This window comes from Otolemur garnettii, unplaced genomic scaffold, assembly GCF_000181295.1.
Source record: "Otolemur garnettii isolate 467f Iridium unplaced genomic scaffold, OtoGar3 scaffold00231, whole genome shotgun sequence".
NCBI classification, from domain to species: domain Eukaryota; kingdom Metazoa; phylum Chordata; class Mammalia; order Primates; family Galagidae; genus Otolemur; species Otolemur garnettii.
Window position 1 is genome coordinate 114359 of NW_003852626.1, and position 13566 is coordinate 127924.

The 13566-nt window shown below is 38.6% G+C and overlaps 1 pseudogene; it reads left to right on the forward strand.

The window, feature by feature from the left end:
• Nucleotides 1–3053: 3053 nt before the first annotated feature.
• Nucleotides 3054–3466, forward strand: LOC100962535 (annotated as a pseudogene).
• The last annotated feature ends 10100 nt before the right edge of the window (nucleotides 3467–13566 follow it).

A 13566-nucleotide genomic window follows, 5' to 3' on the forward strand; every position in this document is an offset into this window, starting at 1 on the left:
TTCCAGATATACAATCATATCATCTGTGAAGAGTGAAAGTTTAATCTCTTCTGACCCTATATGGATACCCTTGATCACTTTTTCTTCCCTAGTTGTGATGGCTAAAACTTCCATTACAATGTTAAAGAGCAATGGAGACAATGGGCAACCTTGCCTCATTCCTGATCTGAGTTCCTTTTCTTCTTTATCTTATATAATTGAATTTTAATTTTCTTTATGTATTTTTAATTTTTTTATCTTTTTTCTCTTCTCATAGGGCTGGGGGGAGTCACAGCATTGGTCTGACTGGGGGTCATGGCATTGATCTGGCTTAAGGAGGCCATAAGCTCATGGCCTAGGGTGTACTTTTAGCTTTGGACTTTGGATAAAAGGTATTGGTAGGTCCCTAGTGCGACATACTGCTGATATCATTTTATATTTGGAAGAAGAGGGGTCTTGGTTTTCCATAGGCTAATAAAGAGAAGGGACTTCCCAGCCTGGCCCCCCAAGTCCAAGATCTGTAGATGTGATTAAAATACCCTGCCAAACATTACCATTTCTCCTTTCACTCGTTGTCTCTCTTAATGTCCTTTTTCTATCCTTTTCTTCAATTTTTTCATTCCACCCGCCTTTCCACTTCCTTTCTCCCCCTTCCTTTCTCTTTATTTTTGACTTTTCTTTCTCCCTTCTGGTTCTTTATAATTATTATTATTATTTTTTTTGGCCATACATGAAAAGGCCACATCAACACATAAGCTCTGAGACAAGATAATGTAAAGTGAAGGAGGTAGTGAGAAGGAAAAAGTAGGGGAAGGGAGTGAACAAGAAGAAAACACACATGAGGAGGAGGCAGCAGAAAAAATGTGGCAATATGATAAAACCAGAACAGAGTAACTCACCAAGGTATCATGAAGTAGCTACTGCAGAGGATTCCACCTAGAAAGAAGTGATGGGAATAACAGAAAGGGAATTTAAAATATGGATGGCAAAAACATGAGATGGAATTGATGAGAATGTGGAAAAACAACCAAACGATGGAGAAAAGTTATGAACAATATAGAAAGGATATGGTGGGCCATAACAACTTAAAGGAGTCAATCGGGGAACTTAAAGATGTACTAGAAAGTATCGATAACAGGTTAGACCATGGAAAATCAAGAATTTCAGAGCTAGAGGATAAAGCTCTTCAGCTAACTCAGGAAGGTAAAGAGTCAGAAAAGAAGAGAGAGAATGCAGAATATTTACTTAGAGGATTATGGAAATTCATGAAGTGTTCAAACATATGAACTATAGGTATTCCTGAAGGGGAAGAGGAATGTCCCAAAGGAAGGAAGCCCTATTGGAGGATATCATAAATGAAAAATTCCCAAGTATCATCAAAGATTCCAAAGTCCTCCTTTTATAGGGACAGTGAAATCTGAGTTGTCTCAACAGAAATAGAGCATCTCCAAGACACATTGTAATGAACCTGTCCAAAGTCAAAATGATAGAGAAATTCTGCAAGCAGCTAGTAGTAAGCACCAATCGACCTACAGGGGCAGATCCATCAGGGTGACGGTGGACTTCTCAGTTGAATCTTTCCAAGCCAGAAGAGAATGCTCATCTACCTTTAACCTTCTTAAACAAAACAATTTTCAGTCCATAACTGTGTACCCTGATTCAAAACTGATGGAGATGTCAAATATTTTGTGGATATGCAAACATTGAGAAATTTGCCACAATAAGAAATTTGATGTAAGCACAATAAATGCTTACATCAATTCTCCACACTGGGCATCACAATGAACCCCCATCAAAGTAAACACCCACAGACTAAGGGACAAAACCTAGTACCTTCCACAGTGGTACAAAAGATAAAACTTAACAACAGACTTTCACAAAATAAGATGAATAGAAAAAATCCACCACACTTATCAATTCTCTAGGTAAATGTTAATGGCTTGAATTACCCACTGAAGAGACACAGGCTGACCAATTGGATATAAAAGCACAAGCCATCCAGAAGCTGTTTCCAAGAAACACATATAACCAATAAAGACAAAACAAGACTGAAGGTAAATGATTGGAAAATAATATTTCAGGCAAATGGACATCAGAAGAAAGGAGGGGTCACAATCTTATTTTCAGATACAAGTGGATTTGAAAAAACTAAAGTTAAGAAAGCCAAAGATGGTTATTTCATACTTGCCAAGGGAACAATACATCAAGAGAACATTTCACTTCTAAAATTTTTATACCCTGAATTCTCTCAGATTTATGAAACAGACCTTGATTGGTCTGAGCAATATGATATCCTATAGTACCATAATATCTAAGGACTTTAGCACCCTTCTGACAGAACTGTATGGCTCTTCTAAACAGAAACTAAACAAAGATACAAGGGACTTAAATGTGACCCTTGAACAAATGAGCTTAATAGACATATGCAGAACATGCCATCCCAAAGCTAAGGAATATACGTTCTTCTCATTAGTCTATGGAACATACTTCAAAATAGATCATATTTTCAGTACAAATTAAACCTCAACAAAATCAAAAGAATTGAAATTACACCTAGCATATTCTCAGAGCACAAGGCAATAAAGGTAGAACTCAACTCCAACAAAAGTTTTCATCCCCACACAAAAGCATGGAAATTAAACAACATTATGCTGAATGTTAAGGAAGAGATAAAGGAAGAAATTATAAAATTCCTTGAACATAACAATAAGGAGGCCACAAGCTACTAAAACCTATAGGATTCTGCAAAAGCAATTCTAAGAGGGAAATTTGTCACATTAGATGCCTACATCCCCCAAACAGAAAGAGAACGCCTCAACAACCTAATAAATCCTATTAAGGAAATGGAAGAGCAATCAAACCCAGCAGAAAATAAATAACCAAAATTAAATCAGAAATGAATGAAATTGAAAACAAAAGAATCATTCATAAAATCAATGAAATAGAAAGTTCTTTGGTTTCCAGAAGATGTAGAGGCTCTCACCTGGGTTGCCTCCCAGTCTCATTTCTCCTGATGCAACTTCCCACCCTGGCCATTCTTAGGTGGTTCTGACTTTGCCCTCACCACTGCAGCCATGATCTCTCTAATTGGCAACCAGAAAATTGGAATGAAATTAAAAGGATTTGGAGTGTTTTTCCTGTTCTTTGGAATGATTCTCTTTTTGACAAAGCACTGGCTATTGGAAATGTTTTATTTGTGGCTGGCTTGGCTTTGGTAATTGGCTTAGAAAGAACATTCAGATTCTTCTTTCAAAAACATAAAATGAAAGCTACAGGATTTTTTCTGGGTAGTATATTTGTAGTCCTTATTGGCTGGCCTTTGATAGGCATGATCTTTGAAATTTATGGATTCTTTCTCTTGTTCAGGGACTTCTTTCCTGTGGTGGTTGACTTTATTAGAAGAGTATCAGTCCTTGTATCTCTCTTAAATTTACCAGAAATTAGATCATTTGTAGATAAAGTTGGAGAAAGCAACAATATGTTATAACAACAATTGAATTTCAAGACTCATTTAAAATATTGTATTATTTATAAAACCTTTTGAAAAATATTCAGCACAAAATTAAATTACATGAAATAACTTGTAATATTCTTTACAGAAGTTTAAAATGTGTAGCCTAAGGTACCAACAGCAATTAGCAAAGAAGTGATGAAACAGGCTTCTAGTCAAGTGACCTAAGAAGTCAGCAAGCAAACTGAGGGATAGGAAACCCATGTCACAATGTGTACTGAAATTCTCCAAGGCTATGTAAATTGTTTTTCCACACTGTGTGTAAAACACATACATCTTCAGAGAACTATGGTGCCTGTTTCTTTTCTTTTTATTTTGAAATCTCAGGAGGACTCATAGGAGTTAGCTTTTTAGAAATATCCACTACAATGGCAAAAATATTTCCAGTTGTACAGTGTCTCTGAAAGTGATGCATGATTAGCTTGAATTTATGACATTTTAATGTATTAAACCCAAAGAAAACCCAGTTTTGATGTACAAATCCTGTTTTTTTTGTAAACATGGTTAAAATAAAACTTTTATCATTTTTCTGAATAAAAGCTCTTTGAAAAGATAAATAAAATTAATAAACTTTTGGCCAGATTAACTAGAAACAGAAAAGTAAAATCTCTAATAGCCTCAATCAGAAACAAAAAAGGGGAAATAACAACAGATACCACAGAGATATAAGGGATTATCTCGGACTACTCCAAGAAACACTGTATGCAGAAATTTGACAGTGTGGAGGAAGTGGATTAATACTTGGAAATGTACCATCTCCCTAGACTTAACCAGGAAGAAATAGATGTCTTGAACACACCAATATCAAGCACTGAGATTGAAGAAACAATAAAATACTCTTCCAAGTGAACAAGAGCCCTAGACCAGATGGCTTCACACCAGAATTTTATAAAACTTTCAAAGATGAGCTTGAACATATACTGAAGAAAGAATCTATTTTAAAGCATTGCAAAGGAAGAAACCCTATCTAACATGTTCTATGAAGGAAACATCACCAAAACCAGGAAAGGACCCAACTGTAACAGAAAACTATAGACCAATTTCACTAATGAATTTTTTTTCACTAATGAATATTGATTCAAAAATATTCAATGAAGTCTTAGCCAGTAGATGACAGATACACATTATAAAAATTATACATCATGATCAAGTAAGCTTCATCCCAGGTATGGAAGGCTGGTTTAACACACACACACACACACACACACACGTCCATAAATGTAATTAATCATATCAATAGAAGCAAAAGCAAAGACCACACGATCCTCTCAATAGATGCAGAAAAAGCACTTGACAAAATTCAGCATCCTTTTCTAATTAGAACACTTGAGAATATAGGCATAGGTGGCACATTTCTTAAGCTGATTGAAATCATCTATCACAAACCCACATAATATACTGAATGGAATAAAATGAAAATCTTTTCCACTTAGAACTTGAACCAGACAGGGATGGCCTCTATCACCACTACTATTCAACATAGTTTTGGAAATTTTAGCCAAAGCATTCAGGCAAGAGAAGGATATAAAGGGCATCCAAATGGGGGCAGAAGAGGTCAAATTCTCAAACTTTGCTGATGATATGATCTTATACTTAGAAAAACCTGGAATCTCAACCACAAGACCCCTAAGAAGTGATCAATAAAGGGATGGTGCCTGTGGCTCAGTGGGTAGGGTGCCGGCCCCATATACTAAGAGTGGCAGGTTCAGACCTAGCCCCAGCCAAACTGCCACAAGAAAATAGCTGGGCATTGTGGTGGGTGCCTGTAGTCCCAGCTACTCAGGAGGCTGAGGCAAGAGAATCACTTGAGCCCAAGAGTTTGAGGTTGCTGTGAGCTGTGACAGCACTCTACTGAGGGCAACATAATGAGAGTCTGTCTCAAAAAAAAAAAAAAAAAAACCCAGCTCAGGGTATAAAATCAATGTCCACAAATCAGTAGCCTTTGTACACACTAATAAGAGCCAAGTTGAGAAGCTAATCAAAGACACAATTTCCTTTTTTTTTTTTTTTGTTACACTGAGCCACAAGTGCCGTCCCATGATTTCCTTTATAATAACTTCAAAGAAATGAAATACCTAGGAATATACCTAACAAAAGAGGTGAAGGACCTTTGCAAACAGAATTATGAGAGCCTAGGAAAAGAAATAGCAGAAGACATTAACAAATGGAAGAACATATCATGCTCACGGCTATGAAGAATCAACATTGTTAAAATGTCTATACTACCCAAATCAATCTACAGTTTCAATGAAATTCCCATTAAAATATCAACAGCAAACTTTGAAGAACTGGAAAAAATAGTACTTCATTTTGTATGGAACCAGATAAAAACCTGTATAGCCAAGAAAATTTTTAGTAATAAAAACAATGCTAGAGGCATCAGTCTAGTAGACTTCAGGTTATATTATAAGTCCACAGTGATCAAAACATTATGATATTGGCACAAAAATTTAGACACAGATATATGGAACCAAATAGAAAACCAAGAGATGAAACCAGTCTCTAGTTGCCATCTGATCTGTGATAAACCAAACAGAGGCATAAACTTGGGAAAGAACCCCTATTCAATAAATGGTGCTGGAAGAACTGGATAAACACGTGTAGAAGATTGAAATTGGACCCACGTCTTTTACCATAATGGACTCAAAATAGACAAAAAATTTAAATCTAAAACTTGAAATTATAATCCTAGAAGAAAATGTGAGTAAAACTCTGGAGGATGTTGGCCTGGACAATGATTTTATGAAGAAGACTTTAGCAGCAATTGCATCAAAACAAACAAACAAAAAAACAAACGAGACTTAACTAAATTGAAAAGCTTTTGCACAGCTGAGGACACAACAATTAAAGCAAACAGACAACCTTCAGAATGGGAAAAGATATTTGCATGTTACAAATCTGACAAAGGCTTGATAACTAGTATTTATAGAGCACTCAAATTAATCAAATAAAAAGAGCAAACAATGCCATCTATTATTGGACAAGAGACATGAACAGAACCTTCTCTGAGGAAGACAGAGGAATGGCTAACAAACAAAAAAATGCTCATCATCCCTAATGATCAGAGAAATCCAAATCTAAAGCACCCTGAGATATCACCTAACCCCATGAAGAATAGCCCACATCACAAAGTCCTAAAGTAGCAGATGCTGGAGTGGATGTTTAAAGAGTAGAACACTTTACACTGTTGGTGGGACTGTAAACAGCCTGTTTGGAAAGAAGTTTGGAGAATCCAGAAAGAACTCAAATTAGACTGCCCCTTTGGTCCTGCAATCCCATTACTAGGCATCTACCCAGAAGAAAGAAATCATTTTATCATAAAGATATTTGCACTAGATTGTTTATTGCAGCTCCATTTATAATCAGTAAGATGTGGAAACAAATATCCATCAACCCAATCCATCAACAAATGGATTAACAAACTGTGGTATATGTATACCATGGAATTCTATTCAGCCATAAAAAAGATGGAGACTTTACATCTTTAGTGTTAACCTGGATGAAGCTGAAACAAATTTTCCCTAGTAAAGTGTCACAAAAATGGAAAATCAAATATATATTGTACTAAATACTCATATGAAGCCAGTAGATGATCTAATACATGCCTACCTAAGACAAAAACTCAATTCAAGTTGGGGGGAGGGGGAATGAGAGTAAGGAGAGAGGGGAAGGGGATTGGTATGCTCCTACTTAATGGGTACAATGTAAGGAGATATGGTACACATTTTGGGTGTGGTATAAAACTACAAGAGGGACTGTACCCAACAAATGCAAATATTGTAACCCGGTTATTTGTACCTTTACCTTAACTTAAAATAAAAAAGAAAAAGGTGGAGTTTACATCTTTTATGTTGACCTGGATGGAGTTGAAACACATTCTTCTTAGTAAAGTATCTCAAGAGTGGAAAAAAAAATCCACTGTATTCAATACTAATATGAAACCAATATATAGACAATTACACATCCACATGAATGTTAAAACACAAATATAGTCTAGCAAGGGGAGGGGAGAGGAGGGAAGACAATTAGCAGGAGGAGGTAGCACAATTTGTGGGATCTCACCTAATGTGCACAATGTGAGGGTATTCAGCATGACCCCTGAGTAAAAGGCTCAGCTGCAACTTGTGAACTTCACCTTAGAATTGAGAGCAATGTAAACTAAACATTTGTACCCTCATATCTGAAATAAAAAAAGTATAAATGCACTAACAAAAGGTACACAAATCATAAATAAACACACTCATGTAACCATGACCCTGATTACCATTGCTAACATCTCAGGAACCCATGTGCCTCCAAATCACTACTTGTCTTTTCTCCCCATTGGAAATTAAACTTAAATTCCAGAGCATAAATTAGTTTTTCCTGCTCTTAAACCTTATATAAATGGAATTGTACAGTATGTATCATTTTATGACTGGCTTCCTTTGTACAGCACAATGTCTATGAGGTTCATCCATATTGGGTGCGTACTAAAGCTCAGTTCTCTCATTCCTGAATAGTATTAAATTGTTTGAATATAGGATCATTTATTCATTCCATTATTGATAAACTTTTAATTTGTTTTCAATTTTTAAACTGTTAATAGAATGCTACTATGAACACTTCAGTACATATATTTTAGTAGACATATATGCAGATTTCTGTTGGACATTTACATGTATATATGTATATATATTTATAGTTCCTAAGAATAGATTTGTTTGATGACACTACGTGCATATGTTTAGTAGATAATGACTGCTAACCACTTATCCAAAGTAGTTGTAACACGTTACATGTTATACTCCCTCCTCTGAAAGTATATGAGAGTTTCATTTGTGGGTTCTTAGGAGGGTATTAGGGTCAGTGAGTTTTCTAGGGTAGGTATAAAGTGTTCTATATGAATTTTAGTAAACATGTGAATTCTGGATTATTTTGGGGAACACTTCTTAAATAAACCATGACACATAGCTTCAGTGTCTGCTTTGGCATTGGTATTTGTGATTGTTATAAACTAAAATGGCATTGTTTCATAAACTTGAGTGTACAGGACATATTCTTAAGAATCCAAAGATTTGGGTGGTGCCTGTGGCTCAATGAGTAGGGTGCTGGCCCCATATACTGAGGGTGGTAGGTTTGAACCCAGCCTCAGCCAAACTGCAACAATAACAACAAAAAATATCCAGGCTTTGTGGTGGGTGCCTGTAGTCTCAGCTACTAGGGAGGCTGAGGCAAGAGAATTGCTTAAGCTCAGGAGCTGGAGGTTGCTGTGAGTTGTGACACCACAGCACTCTACGGAGGGTGACAAAATGAGACTTTGTCTCTAAAAGAAAAAAAAAATAATCCACACATTTATTATTAGAATCTTCATATTTTAATGTTCGAAGATCATAATTTATTTAATATAGCATCTTATAAAGTATATATTAATGAGGGAACAAAGGGCCAAAAAGGGGAAATTGGCTCTGCCTGTAGCTCAGTGGCTAGGGTGTTGGCCACATACAAGAGGGCTGGCAGGTATGAACCCAGTCCTGGCCTTCCAAACAACAATGACAACTACAACAAAAAAATATCTGGGCGTTGTGGCAGATGCCTATAGTCCCAGCTTTGGGAGGCTGAGGCAAGAGAATTGCTTAAGCCCAAGAATTTGAGGTTGCAGTGAGCTGTGACACCACATACTCTACTAAGGGCAACATAATGAAACTGCCCTCCCCCAATAAAAGAGGAAATCATTGCCCAATGTCATAGAGCTTGTGAGTGGAAGAGTCAGGACTGAAACTCAAGTTTGTCTGATTCCAAAGCACTAACTATTGAATTATGTTCATAAGGAGAGTCATCATTTGTTAATAGCTTTCCTGAGATATAATTCACACATCATAAAATACAGCCATTTAAAGTGGACAATTCAGGAGCAGCACCTGTGGCTCAAGAAGTAGGGCACTGGCCCCATATACTGGGGGTGGTGAGTTCAAGCCCAGCCCCAGTCAGAACCAAAAAGTGCACAATTCGATGGCTTCCAGTACTCACAGAGTTATGCAGCCTTCATCTCAACCAACTTTTGAATATTTTTATGATTCCAAAACCCACCTATTCATGATTCCAACCCAACCCTTACTTGTCATCTCTCAATTTGCCCATACCCTGTCCAGACTTAATCCACTTGTTTTCTCCTGTGTCTATATATTTGTTTATTATGAATATTTTCTATAAATGAAATCATACAATGTATAGTCATTTGTGACTGGCTTCTTTCACTTAGCATAGTGTATTCAAGGTTCATGCATGTTGTAGCATATATCAGTATTTCATTTATTTCAATGACCAAACAATATTCTATTGTATGCCTATACCACTTTTTACAACATTTTTTTTTTCTGCAGTTTTTGGCTGAGGCTGGGTTTGAACTCACCACGTCTGGTATATGGGGCCAGTGCCCCACTCCTTTGAGCCACAGGGGTTGCCCCCTATACCACTTTTTATTTATCCATTTTTAAAGATGATGGACATTTGTGTTTTGTCCTTTTGGTTATTACTAATACTTCTATGAACATTTATGTATAAGTTTTTGTGTTAGCATAGTTTTCATTTCTCTTGGGTGTATACTTAAAAATAGAATTTCAGGGTCATATGGTAATTTTATGTTTAAATTTTGGGGGAACTAACATACAATTTTAAAGCTAATGTGCCAATTTATGTTGCCACAAACAAGGTATGGAGGCTAAAATATTTTTATAACTTCACCAATTTTTCTTACTATCATTATCATTTTTTTATTACTATCTTGGTGGGTATAAAGTGGTATCTTATTTTTGTTTTGATTTGCATGTCCATGATGGCTAATGATGCTAATTATATTTGTATGTGCTTATTGGCCATTTATATATGTTCTTTGAAGAAATGTTTTTCATATCCTTTGCCCATTTTTAATTGAGTTATCTTTTTACTATTGAGTTATATATTTTTTCACATTATATGCATTGCCTCTTATGCTTTCTTTTTACTTTAAGAGACAAGACCTTACTATGTTGCCCAGGCTGGTCTCAAACTCCTGGGCTCAAGGGATCCTCTTGCTTAAGCCTCTCAGTAGCTGGGACTACAGGCATGCACCACAACGCCCTGCTGTCTCTTCACTTTCTTGGTTGTGTCTATTGAACCCAGGGTTTTGATTTTGATGATGTCAACGTGTATCAAATTTTTCTTTTCGTTACTTGTGTCTCTCGATACCTAAGAAACTATTGAAAAGAATCAACTAATCAAGAGCCATGAAAATTTTTGCCTATGTTTTCTTCTAATTAGTTTAACATTCTAGCTCTTATGTTTATGTGAATTAATTAGAATATAATGTATGAATTAGGGGTTCAATTTTTTAATTTTTCATATGTATATGAAGTTATCACAACCTCACTTATTGAAATAACTATTCTTTTCCCATTAAATGGTTTTTACATCCTTGTAAAAAACCAAATTTTCATAGATGTGTGGGTTTATTTTTGGCCTCTTAATTCTATCCCACTGATCTGTATGTTAATCTTTATGCTAGTATCAGAATGTTTTGATGACTGATAAGAGCTGTGATTTCAATTTGAAAAATAGAAAACAGAAGAGATGTACATAGACATTAGGAAAATGGAGTTGGGATAGGAAATTTTCCTGTTAGTATCCAAGAAAGGAGGGAGTGGTCAAGATGGCTGACAGGCACCAGCCTCTGACAGAAGCTCCTGTCCAGAGGAAAGGATAACGTCCGGAGAAACCCCCAACAAAGTCGAAAACTGGGAGCCCAGCTAAGAGAGAAGAGTGATACCGGCAGGACACCTCTTCTGAGACAGGCAGAGACTCCTAGAGGACAATCCACAGGTACATAATACACCCCAAAGGAATAGTGTCCATCCCCTCCCCCAAGAAAGGTGTGCTTTTCCTTTTTTTCCTCTTCAACCGCTCCTCCAAGTCTCCTACAAGCCACCAATAAACTGAGGACCTATTCTCTCACTCCACGAGTGAGAGCCACCAACAGGGAAGTTCACCACCCTGGAGGAACCCAGCTGAGACTCGGAACACCCTCCCCCAGGCAGAAAAGTGAAACTGGCATTCACACTGCCATTTTGAGTTTCCAGTCTACCCTCCCTCCCCTTGCTAACAGACACAGTGAGAGGAGACCCAAGAACAGCATCCACCCACCCCTGCAAGACCAAGCCCCTGTTCCGGTCCTTCACCAGGAGAACTGATTGATCCACGGTTTCTGGGTGCAGATGGATCCCCCTCAGTCAGCGCATTCTGCGCTCCGCTGTCTCCCCAGCTGCTATCTGCACTTCCCGGGACCTTGGCGCTGGTGACCAGTATTGACGCTGGACAGGGAGGGCTACATGCCCTGCCACGTGCCGGCCTATGGGGCTTTGGTGGCCCTTGATAGTGATTTTCTTCTGCTGGGGCAGGTCATGCAGCGACACGCCTGCCTCCTGGAGCATTGCTGGCCCATGGTCGCCATCCATTCCTGCCCGGGAGGGTTGTGCAGTCCTGCCAGCCATGCGCCCAACTCCGGGGCTTTGGCGGCCAGTGAGGGCAACTGACTTCTGCTGGGGCAGGTCGTGCAGCCACGCGCCTGCTTCCTGGGGCCTCCTGGCCCACTATCACCACCAACTCCTGCTGGAAAGGGTCGCACTGTCCTGCCAGCCGCATGCCTGCTTCCGGGGCTTTGGTGGCCTGTGAGGACAACTGACTTCTGCTGGGGTAGGTCGCGCAGCCCCATGCTCGCCTCCTGGGGCTTTGCCAGCTTGCAGTAGCCTGCAGCTCATGCTGGGGAGGGTCACGCCATCCCGCCAGCCACGCTGGCCTCTAGGGCTTTGGTGGCCAGTGATAACAACTGTCTTCTGCTGAGGCAGGTTGTGCCCGCCTCCCAGGGCCTTGGCAGCCTGAGATCGACACTGACTCCTGCAGGGGTGGGCTGCATCACCCCTCCTGCTGGCCCCACCTCCCAGGGCCTTGCTGGATTGTGCCTAGGAGCAAACTAGAAGAAACCACTGGCAGAACAGTTTTAGGGACGATTTCTGAAAGGTGCAAATTCAACATGGGGCGGAATCAGCGGAAAAACTCTGGCAACCAGAATAACCAGAGTAGATTAACCCCCTCAAAGAAGGATGGGGGCAGACACAATTGAAGACCCACTACATAAACAGATGCTTGAGATGTCAGAAATTGAGTTCAGAATCTGGATAGCATATAAGATCAACAGGTTGGAGGAAAGGAGGGAGCTAGGATTTCAAATCATTCAAAAGCTGTCCCAGGAATTCAATGATTTCAAAGATAAAATGATCAAGGATTACAATACACTGAAACAAGAGGTTGCAGATTTGAAGAGTACGGTTGAATCCCTCCATCAGAGGATGGACCAGGCAGAAGATAGGATCTCCAACACTGAAGACAAAGACTTTGAACGCACCCAGACTTCAAAAGATTATGACAAATGGAGAGCAAAAACAGATCTCTCACTCAGAGAGATCTTGGATAATTCGAAGAAAACTAATATTCACCTCATAGGAATCCCTGAAGGTGACGAAGTTGCTTTACAAAACACAGAGGCTCTCCTTAATGAAATTATGAAAGAGAACTTTCCAGACATGCCAAGGGATCCTGAAATTCAGATAGCAGACAGCTTCAGAACCCCAGCGCGACTCAACCCAAACAGGACATCTCCCAGGCATATCATAATCAACTTCACTAAAGTTAACATGAAAGAGAAATTCCTGAAAGCAGCTAGACTCAAGAAAACATTAACCTACAAGGGGAAGAATATTAGAATGACTGCAGATCTCTCTGCTGAAACCTTTCAGGCTAGAAGAGGGTGGTCATTGACCTTCAACCTCCTAAAACAAAACAACTTTCAACCCAGACTCCTCTATCCAGCTAAACTGAGTTTCATTTATGATGGAGAAATTAAATACTTTAATGATATTCACATGTTGAAGAAATTTGCCATTACTAAACCAGCCCTCCAGGATATCCTCAAACCTATCCTCCATAATGATCAGCACAATCCTCTACCACATAAATAAACCCACCCAGAAAATTTTGACCAAATTCCAATTTCCACAGCAACAAAA